Raw genomic sequence first — 15,457 nt, forward strand, 5'->3', positions numbered from 1 at the left:
GTCGTTTTAATTTTGCTCTCAGTCTCCCCAATCGTAAAAAGAGAACATTTTCATTCTCAGTTTTCTCAGCTACCATTACCAGCTTGTCAGTGGGGGGTGTTTTTCAGTAGTAACTTTTTTGTTTGCTGAAATATATATGATTGTTTTTTAAAAATATGTGTAAGAGACGTATCGTCATCTTTTACGTGACTACAAATTTTATATGTAATTTTTGCCTAAAATGGTAATTTTAGCTAATAGTTTTTTAAGTATAGTTTAAAACAGTTAATTCATTCAATTGAAGTACAAAAAATTTTATTTTATTTTAATTTTTTTGCTATAAACTGAGGTCCTTCGAAAAAGACTGATTTTTGTAAGAACAAGTCCAAGACAAGTCAAACTTAATTTTTAATATATTAAAAAAACAATATTTTTATTTAAAAAACATTTAAACCAAGTGAATATATATAAAATAAATGATTAAAAAAAAATGTAAGTTTTTTTTTATATCTTTAGGGTCCTTAAAATTAACACGTCTCTCAGACGTACGTTATCTTTCTAGAACTATATATCTGTGGTTACCAACAATAACAGCCCATAAATTTACTTAGACGTTTATGTTTTATTGGTATATATATTGATATATGTATTCTTTAAGTGATGAGGATACACCTAAAACCCTACAAAAGTGAAAAGTGAAATGTAAAAATAAAACCTAAATCGATATAAGATTTCTTAGGTGAACTTCCAAAACGGCACGTATTTTTTTTTAGCTCAGAGTTAATTTAAAAAAATTGTCAACAATGTATGAGTTTAACTTCTCATGTCAGTTTAACTCTAAGCTAAACAAGTAAGGAAGGCAAAGTTCGGGTGTAACCGCACATTACATACTCAGTTGAGAGCTTTGGAGACAAAATAAGGGAAAATCACCATGTAGGAAAATGAACCTAGGGTAACCCTGGAATGTGTTTGTATGACATGTGTATCAAATGGAAGGTATTAAAGAGTATTTAAAGAGGGAGTAGGCCATAGTTCTATAGGTGGACGCCATTTAGGGATATCGCCATAAAGGTTGACCAGGGCTGCCTCTAGAATTTTTTTGTACGATATGAGTATCAAATGAAAGGGGTGTTAATGAGTATTTTAAAATGGAGTGGGCCTTAGCTCTATAGGTGGGCGCCTTTTCAAGATATCGTCATAAAGGTGGACGAGGGGTGACTCTAGAATTTTTTTGTACGATATGGGTATCAAATGAAAGGGTGTTAATGAGTATTTTAAAAAGGAGTGGGCCTTAGTTCTACAGGTGAAAGCCTTTTCGAGATATCGCCATAAAGGTGGACCAGGGGTGACTCTAGAATGCAATTGTACAATATGGGTATCAAACGAAAGGTGTTAATGAGTATTTTAAAAGGGAGTGGGCCTTAGTTCTATAGTTGGACCAGGGGTGACTCTAGAATGTGTTTGTACGATATGGGTATCAAATTAAAGGATAAAGGGTTTTAAAAGAGAGTGGTGGTAGTTGTATATGTGAAGGCGTTTTCGAGATATCGACCAAAATGTGGACCAGGGTGACCCAGAACATCATCGGTCGGGTACCGCTAATTTATTTATATATATAATACCACGAATAGTATTCCTGCCAAGATTCCAAGGGCTTTTGATTTCCCCATGCAGAATTTTTCATTTTCTTCTACTTAATATGGTAGGTGTCACAACCATTTTACAAAGTTTTTTTCTAAAGTTATATTTTACGTCAATAAACCAATCCAATTACCATGTTTCATCCCTTTTTTCGTATTTCGTATAGAATTATGGCATTTTTTTTTAATTTTTCGTAATTTTAGATATCGAAAAAGTGGGCGTGGTCACAGTCGAATTTCGGCCATTTTTTATACAATACAAAGTGAGTTCAGATAAGTAAGGGAATTGAGTTTAGTAAAGATATATCGATTTTTGCTCAAGTTATCGTGTTAACGGCCGAGCGTAAGGACAGACGGTCGACTGTGTATAAAAACTGGGCGTGGATTCGACCGATTTCGCCCTTTTTCACAGAAAACCGTTATGGTCCTAGAATCTAAGCCCCTACCAAATTTCACAAGGATTGGTAAATTTTTGTTCGACTTATGGCATTAAAAGTATTCTAGACAAATTAAATGAAAAAGGGCGGAGGCACGCCCATTTTGAAATTTTCTTTTATTTTTGTATTTTGTTGCACCATATCATTACTGGAGTTGAATGTTGACATAAGTTACCTATATACTGTAAAGATATTAAATTTTTTGTTAAAATTTTACTTAAAAATTTTTTTTTTTAAAAGTGGGCGTGGTCGTTCTCCGATTTTGCTAATTTTCATTAAGCATACATATAGTAATAGTAGTAACGTTCCTGCCAAATTTAATCATGATATCTTCAACGACTGCCAAATTACAGCTTGAAAATTTTTTAAATTACCTTCTTTTAAAAGTGGGCGGTGCCACGCCCCTTGTCCAAAATTTTCTATTCTGCGTCACAAGTTCAACCCATCTACCAAGTTTCATCGCTTTATCCATCTTTGGTAATGAATTATCGCACTTTTTCGGTTTTTCGAAATTTTCGATATCGAAAAAGTGGGCGTGGTTACAGTCCGATATTGTTCATTTTAAAGAGCGATCTGAGATGAGTGCCAAATTTCACCAACATACCTCAAAATTTACTCAAGTTATCGTGTTAACGGACGGACGGACGGACATTGCTCAATCAAATTTTTTTTCGATAGTGATGATTTTGATACATGGAAGTCTATATCTATCTCGATTCCTTTATACCTATACAACCAACCGTTATCCAATCAAAGTTAATATACTCTGTGAGCTCTGCTCAACTGAGTATAAAAATTAACTTGCCGTTCTGCAAGTGAGGTTTAGGCATCATACTTAACTGCCCAGGAAAGCGAACACAAATTTGGGGCACCCTAATTTTTACTTAAGCAAATGTGGCTTAATGATACGACACTTTTAAATTAATACGGAAGAGTATTTTAAGCAGTTTTTAATTAAAGCTGAAACTGGTTTCGAATGTGCAAGCAATGCTGAGCGAAAATTATGAGACTGACAGTATAAAAATTTTGTGGATATTAAAAATCATTCATTTGCATAGACAGTTGCCTTTCGTTTTTTCAACTATTTATTAGATAGATTAGATAGTCGGTGCATTTATCGACCTTGATTATACACTGATAAAGTGCAATCATGTCGTTGGCGGTGAGCTACCACAAATCACCTACCTTACCACAAATCACCTACTAATCTTGTGTGATTTGTGGTGAGCTACAGTCTTTAGCAAATTCGCTAGATAGAATATTATATTCGATATTAAGGATTATGATTTCGTAAATAGTTTAGTCTTGTTGTGAGCCAACATTTCAGCCAGAACTGAAAACCAAGCACTTTTACCGTTTAAAAATTCCATTAGAGTACTTCAAACCGCAATGGAATGCTGTAGAGCACTTGTTACCCCCGCCACCACTCTAATACGAGGATAGGTTAAAAAAAGTCGTAAGATCATACTTTTCTTCGCCCTTACAGTATGGTGGCCAGAAGGTGAATGAGGACAGCGCAATGTTTATAACATCTTCTCTGTATGGTAAAGGCCATGAAAGTTGTAATGTTGTTAGACTGAATGCAATACCGTCTTGAAATTACATCTGATTTGGATATGGTAGTATTCCAGATATGATAGTAAAAAATATACACTATGTGGACCACAATATTCAGACACTGCCTCTGGAATACAAGTTCCCCATAAAAATCGCAAGAGCTACAAATTAAAGAACGTATTTACACTAGATCCATAGTCCACGGCCGCTTTAAGGGATGGCCAAATTGAAATAAACGAGGCCCCCTCATATCTGTTTTTACAGTCAAGCGGAGATCAAAATCCTTCAAATTAAAAATTCAAAGTCGAATACATCCAGTTACTAAATGAACTACCCTCGCTCTAAGCATGGATCCCAGGTTACTAGAGTAAGGCGTAACCGACGACCTAGGTCAGAAAAGTACTGCAAGTTCTGACTGCGGCCTGACTTCACCAAGAAAGCTAATGCCAAATGCGCACTGAAACCCATAGGTAAGGTGCTCTCGCCAACTTGGTTCTATTTCCATTTAAATCGGTGGTCTGCATTCCATAGCACAACTGTACTCTCATTCCGTATGGGAAAGAGCAATCACTTAAAATTTTTGGTGACCCATGTTCGAAATCGACTTTCACTATGTCCCGTGTGGAATTAAAATGGCATTGAATGATATGCATATATGGTAAGCGCATGCTCTTGAAGCTGCAGGAAATATTAGGAAATCGAAAATGTTGCACAGATAACCTGCTTTGGCCAAGATACTTATGAATTGTTTATACAAGGTGTCGGAAATAGTTCTTCCCCATACACAGAGGGCCTAAGGACTGTAACTTATAGCAGTGCTATCATAATAAGTCAATTGGCCAAAACGACTAATAGAAAGGCTAACTTAGCCTCCGTCGGTGTTTCCTATTGGTGCCAAAATTCCTGTGTAGTAAGTAACACTACTTCCATATAACCTTTTGAAATGAAATTTCAATTAACTGTCATTTTTGGTCCCTGTTTGACGGTGACATGCTATGCATGAGTGAGATTCTTTGACCGACTGAGTTTATTTTCGTATCAAATTTTTAAATTTTTATCTTAACAAAAGATACAGTGTGTCAATAATAAAAGTTGTATTTGATCCTCCGTATGTGCGCATGCACGTGGGTGGGTTAAGGTGTTCCTTAAAAATAACATTCACCTAATTACGGTAAAAGATGAAAAATTTAAAATTTTGTTCCGATTGCAAACGGTTCCGCGATGTCGAAAAGGGGTTAAGGATTTTTGGTATTAGATGAACAAAATGTAAGCTAAATATTTTGTACCCCATATCGAAATCTGAACTTTGACTCCTGTGCCGCACGACTTCACCGCCTTTAATTGGAACCAAAATGTATACGTTACAACTTTGGACAAGGTCCTACCGTTAGAAGAGATGAGTCTAAAAAAATCGTTCATTTAATTTTAGTGACCGCCCTAATGCATACATTTAGTATACAATTTCTTTAGCTCAAGCTACCTGCAATTAGGCGAGCAATTGAAACCATATTTACCAATATAAACTACAGGTGAAATATTTACAATTGAGTACAGTTAAAACCAGACTGTAAAAAAAATAAAAAAAATATACAAAAAAGAACAAATATTAATAAATAACAATTGCAAAAATACAAGTGTCAATGTTCAGCATTCTTATGGCGGAGAGCGACTAATTAAAAATTTTTAACAGACAATTGAATACCTATTAATAAGTGTTTATATTGATAAGTATAAGGGCTGGGTAACACTGCAATCCGTTCATATCCAAAAAGTCTGGGTAATTTGCGTTAAGTTGCGTTATAACGCTTGATGTTAGTCACTAACAGATATCACTGAAATATCCGCTATATTTGCAAGTAACTAGATTGGTAAATGACTTACGCAAGCAGTATCAGTTAAAAACAGCACTACCGAAAACACTTTGTTTACGGTGGATACACTAAGTAGTGTCTACTGAAGTCCTTTATGACTTCAGTACAATTTATGTGGAAGTAGCTATTATTAACTTGGACCTCAACCGCGTTGGCAAGTAGCTAGGCCATGTTATGCGAATGAAAGCCAAGAAAGTATTTTTAACGGAAGTCGCCTATGGAATCAGAGGAAGAGGGCGGCCCCCATTCGTAAAAATAATTAGGCAATTCACAAGGTCTCTTCTTGTTTTATGGAGCACTTTTTTAAACACGACCATTGTAAACACTACAATGAGTGCTAATTGTATTCAAATACATCCGTAAGCAGAGCTATCGGTAAAACGCATTAAAAAAATCTAAACTCATGCAACCGTTAATCTTTTTATTGTTACTGACCATTTTTTTGTTGTTCTTTTGTATTCTGGTTCGTATTTTTAACAAACCTGACATTCATTGCGCTATTAACGCATTTGCGCTGAACGCACTGGCGCGCAACGTAATACCTGAAATATTGGGCAATTTTTCAAAAGTATTAAATTGTTATATATACATGTGTACATATATATACAATGTATAGGTTCATTCACTCTAGATATACTTTTGCATTAATAATGTTATGTATGTCTAGCTTAGAAAATGAAAATATTATAAAATCGATTACAATATCTAAGCTAAAAAATATAGTCCAGATAATATTTGCAGCACCTGGGTTTGATTATAAGGGTGTTCAAAGTAGATTTTTGAAAGTTATATTTTCAGAAATGGTATATTCGTTTTGCCGGCTTGAGGTCAACTAAAATATAATAAACACAAGTTTTTTTTAAAAATCTGATATATTTCGGTTACTCCGTGGTAACCGTCCTCAGGGATATAAACTGCAAAATCTATACAAACAAATAATATTATATAAACAAAATATTGATGAAAAGTAACAACGAATGACATACATTAATTTACACGTCCTTTTGCTTAGGCGTGGAGTTTGGTACTAATTTATTTGTAATTAAATGTCTTTAAATATGCGCGACGTTGTCCGTATCAGTCTTGTAATTCAGTCGTATATTTGGCGGAGTGTTTATAATGTGTAACATTTCAAGTGAGAAACGTTTGGAATAATTTGCTTCTTGCTGTAAGATGGATACTTAAGCGAAATTGGGAAAGTGTCCGCTCGATGCACAGTGTGCCATCAGCGCAGTTTTATGTGTAAAAGAATTTTGGCATTGTTTGGTGTCTGATTTATGCTGTGCCAATCGCGTTTTTAATTCTGATTTGGTTGTACCAACGTATACCTTGTTGCACAGCTCTTTCTGGTTCCCATTACATGGGATTTTATAAATACCATTACCTTTGTCCATGTCCGGTATTATTGACTTAGTTCTGTTAAATATGTTTTTAAGGGTACTTTTAGGCTTGTGAGATATTTTTATTTTCTCTTTATCGTAGCAATCTGACATCATTAAACGTTGAGATAAATGGGGTACGTAAGTTACCGATTTGAATATTTTGGGTTTGTCTTGAATTTGACTGAATATTGTATTTTGATCTCTTAATTAGGGAGTTTATAATGTTGTCTGGGAAGTCATTTCGTTTTAATAAATATTTTATTTCGTCCGTAATCTCCTTGTGGTAAGTTTTGTCAGCTATATTTAGCATGCGTCGTATACAGCCCATTGCTGTATTCATAATCATCGTTTTAGGATGTTTAGAATTAAAATTGATGATTCGTCCAGTCACTGTTTGTTTCTTATACCACCGTAATTTTAGCTGGTTACCTTTTTTGATTATAAAGCTGGAGTCATTGGTGCCGTTTGTCGTATCGCTGTAGTCGTATCCCTAACGTAATCAGCTGTTTATCGTTACGACGGTAAACCAAAACCCAATTACGATACGGTTACGACCTTAGCGGCACCAATAATCGATTGCATTGATTCTCATAAGGTTGGTCGAATTAGCTGTTATAAGGTTACCGATACGGTTACCGATAAAGCACCAATGTCTCCAGCTTAATGTAGTCCAGGGGGTCAATTCCGTAACTGTGAAAAACTGAAAAATGTACACTCATTGAAAACTCATTTGCACACACAATTTACACTTTAAATTTCATGCGATTCTGTAAATTATTGTGTACATTGTTTTACTGAATGAGCGCTGAATGTAAAAGTCTTATGTCAGTGAGAAAATATTCATCAAACGCCATGAAAACAAAAAAGTCATTCTGCAACAGTGCGTATGAGTTTTGAATGTCAGAATAGTGTACACTGGCTGCCTAGAAAACTCACGAAGTTTTTATCAGTGAGTTTTTTTGTTCACAGTTTTGCTTTACTGAATCAGAATTTCAAAGTTTACACCATTTCTTGTGTACATTTTAAAACTCACAGTTAGCGAATAGGGCCCCAGATAAGGTAATAAGGAGTAACCGAAATATATCGGATTTTTAAAGAAAACTTGTGTTTATTATTTTTTAATTGACCTCGAGCCGGCAAAACGAATATAAAAATATATTAAATATGAAAGGTCGCCAAACAATTTACTCTTAAATATATGTATATACTAGACTGGGTCGATTTATTAACCGATATTGCGCCATCGATTTTTCGATAGGATTTGGGCTCAGGAAAAAACTTTCATTTGATTGTAAACTTTTCATATATACCCTGTTTTTTTTCAAAAAACTGTTATCGACAACGTTAAATATCAAAGTCGAAAAAAGTTAAAAAAATGAAATTTCACAGGACCGAAATTTTTATTTTTTGGGTATGCGTATTAGAACTTTTTCCTGAGCCCAAATCCTATCGAAAACTCGATGGCGCGATATCGGTTAATTTTCGTCCATACAAATCAACCCACCCTAGTATATACTTCATTGCCAGACCTATAAATACTAGCCATCATCCGATGGCAAAGAGCCTGAGCCAAATAAATAATTTTGCATGTAAATGCAACAATAACGATTTGAGCCAGATAAATCCAGATAGAAGTCTGGTTCAATTTGTGAGCCAGATAATTTGTTAATTACTTGTCTTTAGTTTGGCAACGCTGCCTTTAATAAACATATTTTTTCAAAAAAAGATGTCGCTGCTTAGCCTTTCGCCGTATGAATTAAATGAAAAACAGCTGCGACATCTATCTATCACATTTCACGTGTGCGAAAATATCAGGACATCTGTTTCTCAAGTCTCTCAATGATCCAGAGCATTCCCGTGAGAATTGAGCGTGAGCCGGAGCTGTAAAACTCACTGGATGACGGCAACTATATACTCACGACTAGAATCATATAAGTACAATTACAATTACTTACAAAATAAGTATCTAAGGATTTATAAAAATACTTTAACAAATACGCGTGCTTCAGTTATAAAAGAACAATTACTCATAAAAAGCACCTGTTTACTTTTGACAGAAAAATCTCTAGTAATTGTTACTGTGCTGCATACTAGTGGACACTCTTCCTCTTATCGATGATTATCTTTTTAATAGCAAACAAGGCTTAAAAATATCAAAAAATGAATTAAAATTTCTGTTGCTTGTAGTTCAAAACACTTGCTTTTACAAAAGTTTATGAAAACCACGGTTACTGGACGAAGTATTTTAAAAATAGTTGTAAACATGGCACTTATGGTTAAAAGCATTACATCAAATAAAAGTTATAATTTTGTTACTCGTACCAAATATCGCAAGGAACACGTGAGGTTCATAGCACAAGGACCCAGTTCGAGTGCAGAAAAAAGATTCGGCCCGAATCTCCGCGTAGGTATGTAGCGCCAAGTAATTATTATTATAATTATTTTTCGTGTGGTTGTTGCATCATTTACCATAGTTCATCTCAGACATCTATTCATAAGCCTACCTCCGTAGTAATATCTAAGTGAAGCTTCTAAAGCAGTATAAAAAGAGCGCTGTTAGCAAAATAGTGCATGAATAAATCTTAAATCTTAAATTCAATACAATATAACATTAGACGGGGCGTTTATGAAAAAATTCTGATAAGGAATTTTTGAAACAAATTCTGAAACAGAGAGTTTTTGAAAATATTATTCTCAGATAGGGCGCTTTCGAACTGGTAGTTGAAATTGGGTGATATTCCACTCAGCCGTCGATATGAAGACCATTTAAAGAATCTCGTTTAGAAAGTAGAAACTAGTTCAACTCCTTATGGCACGAGAGTTCTTGAAATCAATTACTTAAAAACCACCGATCATAAAGTATTGACATCGAATGTCAAAAGTATCGATATGGTATAATATAATATGTAAAGTAGTGTAGCGCTTGTGAATGCCTTTACGGCGTGATCACCTTTAAATTTAGTGATGAATACCAGAAAAGCTATTAGAGAAAGAATTTTAAAAATAACAAAAAATATTTTTAAATAATTTAATTCATATTATCGACAGTTTCATGTGAAATAGTAGCTTGGCTAAATAAATGCACGTACAACAAATATTAACTAACAAATATTTGCGTGTTCGTTTGCATATACCCAACGAACATTTTGAAGAATAAATGAATTGAAAACGTTTTTTTCATGCTCTCATCAAAACGTCGGTGAAGAACGGCGTGGCTTTAGTATTGAGCTTACAATTCGTATACTCGTATGTTAAAGTTAAATTAAGTTTTACTTTGAGGAAGACACATCTAACGGAAAGCTTTTGTCCTCGACTACTTTGTATGATACCTAGCCATACATCAGAACAGAAATGAAGAGGCTTATAAGAAGTGATCTTTGTTCACCGTGGAAATACTACAATGTAGCATTGATTCTCTGTGCGCATTCTAGGCTGACTTTCATTTAATTGCTTTTAATAATACGGAAATGGTTTCAACCAAACAAGGCGAGTGGAAAACAAAACGATGTTGTAAAATGGTGTACAAGGACGTTTCTTGCTTCTGGTAAGGCTACCATACGATTTCTTTGTAGTACTTAAATTGGGAAATTGTATACTACTGCCATGGACTTTACCCAACAAAGGACTCTGGCATTCCAACGTAGCGATGTTTACTTATAAAAGCTCAGTCTTCTGTTCCACTTGTGGTGTTTTACTTAAAATTGTTTCCACAAATTGATCACACATACAGTTTCTATCTGCTAAGGCTGATGTAATTTTGTCGAGAAGCCGATCTCTGTCTTCCAAATCGTTTTTAATAAAACTTATGAAACATGTTGTCTGCCCTTCGACTTATACCTAGGACTAAGGCCTAGTCGCATCTTTATCGTGTGAAAGAAAACTCTTCAACGTTTGAACATGCCCCAGTCGCATATCAATTCTTAAAATGTTTGCTGGGTATTATATGTATGCCCATTAACCTGGGTCGATTTGTATGGACGAAAGTTAACCGATATCGCGCCATTGATTTTTCGATAGGATTTGGGCTTAGGAAAAAAAAGTTCCACTACGCATACCCAAAAAATAATTTTCGAGCCTGCGAAAAAAAATGGCGAAAGGGAAAATTTTTCGACGCACTCCTTAAACGCCTTAAACCACCCCTTTGCTTCACTTCAAGGGAAGACTTGGTCATCCGGTGCCATTATTTACTGAAAATTACCCGATCCTCAATGAGCCTATTGGCCCGTCTAGCGTTTTCTGTACCCCACAGAACGTTCCTGGCCCATTCCAGCATTCGGGTGTAATTTCTGCACCTTTACTGATGTTATTTTGATTGAATTGGGTGAATAGAGAATATGTTCGTAAAAACTAAATTTTCCGAGACAGACGATCTTTACATGTGGATACACTGCCTAGAAGATTTCGGAAACAAAAATATTTATTATCAAATATTCTTTCAAAAACAAATTCACGTGATTCCGAAATGGTAATCTGACGGTCTGTAGAGATAGACAAACTATGTGCACTCGGAACGCGATAGACAGGTCGATATCGAAGAAAAATATATCTCTTATTATAATGTTTACTCCACTGACAACACTTCAAGGTAAGTAAAAAAAAAAATAAATAAATGTAAGGCGCGATAACCCCCGAAGAGATCTAAGGCCGAGCTTCTCTTACAATTTGCGTCGTGCTCCTATTTTTTCCTGCAAATTGGCGGGATGGGACCTACCTGTTATATGCCGACTCCGAACAGCATCTGCAAGGCAGATGAGTTTTCACTGAGAGCTTTTCATGCCAGAAATACACTCGGAGTGCTTGCCAAACACTGCCGAGGGGCGACCCCGCTTAGACAAATTTCCTTCTAATTGAAAAAACCTGTTTCTAAAGTTTTTGATGTTGCTTTTTCCGGGGCGTGAACCCACGATCTTCGGTGTGATAGGCGGAGCACGCTACCATCACACCACGGCGGCCGCCGGCGGTAAGTGCTTATGAGAAATGTAAGAATATTAAAGTTTAAAATAAAGATAATTAGCACAAATGTGTATATGCAACTATGTATAAACCGTTAATACTTTTAACAATACACATATTTGAGCTTTAGTTATGGATACATGGAACGCTTTATGGAGTTTTCAGATAAGACGAATATGTGCAAATATTTGCCTAGACTTTAGCGGACGATTAATACCGAGCGATACGCATTCTCATCAGACATTCTGTATGCGACTAAGCAAATAAACAGACAAATATATCTTACACCTAAAACTAAACAGCAGCAGTCAACTAAAAGAATCACAATTTTCAGAAAACCCGATAAAACGCTTGCCACTCCCATATACGCCATTGGAATTTAAATTTTTTTAACAGCCTACGCTCGGTAATTGAATGAGATATATAGTCCAGTATACAGTTCTTAAGGTTTTGAAATGCCAAGCCCGGTGGCATGCAAAATGCCATAATTTCTGATTTTTGACTTAGCTCTTTTTACATCAAGGTGTGCGATGTGTTTAAATAAATCTCGATTTAATTAGCATTATTTAAACTTTCAATAATCGTTAATGCAAATGCATATATTTAATTTTGTTTGTGTTTAAAACTATTCAGTTGGAAACACCAAGAGAACGCAAGTTTTTCTACTTCCATTTATTAGTGATAATGTCATATTATGTCATATGGCGGTCACCGTTGTGTGATGGTAGCGTGCTCCGCCTACCACACCGTATGCCCTGGGTTCGCACACCGGGCAAAGCAACATCAAAATTTTAGAAATAATTTTTTTCAATTAGAAGAAAATTTTTTTAAGCGGGGTCGTCCCTCGGCAGTGGCTTGCAAGCGCACCGAGTGTATTTCTGCCATGAAAAGCTCTCAGTGAAAACTCATCTGCCCATCCGGCCAATTTTTAGGGAAAATCAAGAGGAGCACGACGCAAATTGAAAGAGAAGCTCGGCCTTAGATCTCTTCGAAGGTTATCGCGCCTTACATTTATTTATTTAATGTCATATTACGCCAAGGAAATGCGGAAACGGAATCATAAAAAAATAAATACTTGGCGCGATTAACCGCCCAAGAGGTTTTAGACGGAGCTTCTCTTACAATTTGCGTCATGATCCTTTTTATTTTTCCTACAAACTGGCGAGACAGGACCCATGTATGTACATGTTTTATGCCAACTACGAACAGCATCTGCAAGGCAGATAAATTTCTACTGAGAAGAGTGTCATAGCAGAAATACACTCGGAGTGTTTGCCACATCACTGCCGAGAGGCGACCCCGCCTAGAAAAAAGATTAAGTATGACGCCGTGGCACTTTGCGTCGCAGTCACTCACATTTACAGTCATCACTATACAATACCAAACATTTCACAAGGATATTCAGGTTTACTCGCAACTACTGATGTAAATGAATGCTCTTATATGTTAGGAACTTTGGCTTACACGAGAAAAAATGACATAATTTTACCCTTAATAATAATAATGCAAGACGTTGGTTATCCCCAAGGATGGCGTACTGGAAAAAGATTCAGGTTTGGATCTGAGCTTCAAGTAAATTATTTCGATTAGAAAATCATCACACCACACCTCATCCGCCTTGCTAATTAATTTTGAATTAAGGAACAGCTAAAGAGGCTAATCCCCTGACTAGTTTAAAACATTTGGCCCAAGACGAGTCTAGAATGGACTACGGTGTTGTTAGCTGGGATGTGAACCGGAGTACCGTCTTCTTTCTGTTAAATAACTGAATCATTAACCGTACTGAAATCGTTCACAAATATCTGATACGAGCCTAAAACCAAACCCTTATTCGGAGTGGTTTAATAGTTTATTCAATAAATTTCCGATAGATAAATTTAAAATAAAGTTTGTTTGTTTATTTACCATTTGGCATTAGCAAATTTTTTACTATTTGGCACTATTAATATTATAAGAATTTAGCACAGATGAGGAATTTCATGAAACTTTAAAAATATTAGAGAAGGATGAGGATGTGTGCATGTATGTACATGTTTTTACACATATAGTTTTTGGATTATTACTCAATTGAAGTAAATAACATAAGGGCAATTCACAAGGTCTCCTATTTGTCGTATGTGCTATGCTTCAATAAAATTTTATATAGGAAACCATGGAAACGACTTAAATCCTATAATTTTACAGGAATACGATACTTTTTTGAATTGCCCAATAGTATGTATACATAGGCACATTTTCTTTTCTTTACCGAAAAACAGTAGGTTGTATTGGATATATACTATATATATAACCAATCTATACCTCATTTTAAGCAACAATATATGCCATAATCCATCTGATAAAATTTGAAGCTTATATCTGATAAGTTGGGGACGAAAGCGCAAAATAACACGTTTTCGGAAAAATAGGTCGACATATGCTATAGTAATCCGATCCGGTCGACTCCGACAAAGAGATAATCGCACACTAAACCATACAAAATATCATCAAGATATCTTAAAAATTGAGGCAGTGGTTTGAGTTTAAACAGACAGACGGACATGGCTAAATCTTACCTCTTCGGTATACTTATTGGTGTGTATTTCTCTTCTCCTATAAGGACTTACATATTTGAGATTCGGGCCAAACTTAACATGACATTTCCTTTTCATGAAGTTATAAAAAGATAATATTTCAAGCGATATAAAGACAGCATGGAGATCATCTTCAACAATTGTCCTCTCAATGGGACGCACGGAAATTTAAGATTGCTGATTTTTACATAGTTAACAACTATATTTTGTGACGAATGTTATAAAGTATAGCACATCACTTTACAATTCTAACTCCCGCCACAAGTAAATGGACGTTTCTGCAACAACAAAGAAAACCGAATCATAAGATATCGAGTTGTGCACCGTGTATCATTGTATTATACATATGTAGGTAAAGAGCGGACGCTGATAAATCAAAGCAGTTTCAAAAATACCTCGATAATATGATTCGCGAATGATCGCGGCGAGTGTGGAAGCCGACAGGTAAGAAAATAAAAGCACAACGGTAGCTGTAAAGGAAACGAGAAAGCGCCGACAGCTGATCAGTTTGATTTAAACTCGTTGTAAGTAAAGCACGACGGCTTTACGTTAAATAAAGCTAACTTACGTATTTTATTTTACAAACCAGAGAAATCATTGAATTAGTCCCAGAAGAACGGAAGTTACAAAGCACATGCATTTTCATCGTGAAGCTTTTCATGGCAGAAATACACTTGTTGTGTTTGCCAAACCACTGTCGAGGGGCGACCACGTCTAGAAAATCTTTTTTCTAAATGAGAAATTTTTAATGCAGTTTTGCTCGGGACTTGAACCCAGTAACTTCGGCGTTGTAAGCGGAGCGCGCTATCACCACATCACGGAGGATTTTGAAAAGGCATTGCAAAGTACTTATCGGTATGTATCACTTCCTGCGGTTCAAGGATTCCCCCTCCCCTACAGAGATGTTTTTTCAGATCTCTCCGTGAAAAGTGCTACTCCTAATTTCTCTGCTAACTCCGCATTACTCTTTGACGTAAATAGCGAAATGAACATTTTACGCACGTCAAATTTCAATTGATTTATGTTACCGATCTTATCATAAACTTATTTATACTACGTCGAAAT

General features: G+C 35.6%; 1 protein-coding gene across 1 annotated transcript in view; it reads left to right on the forward strand.

The window, feature by feature from the left end:
* The window catches only part of slif (slimfast), a 49,750-nt gene that overhangs the window by 1,693 nt on the left and 32,600 nt on the right, over positions 1–15,457 (forward strand). The gene's annotated exons all lie outside the window — the stretch shown is intronic.

Source organism: Eurosta solidaginis, chromosome 5 (genome assembly GCF_040869045.1).
Source record: "Eurosta solidaginis isolate ZX-2024a chromosome 5, ASM4086904v1, whole genome shotgun sequence".
Lineage (NCBI taxonomy): Eukaryota > Metazoa > Arthropoda > Insecta > Diptera > Tephritidae > Eurosta > Eurosta solidaginis.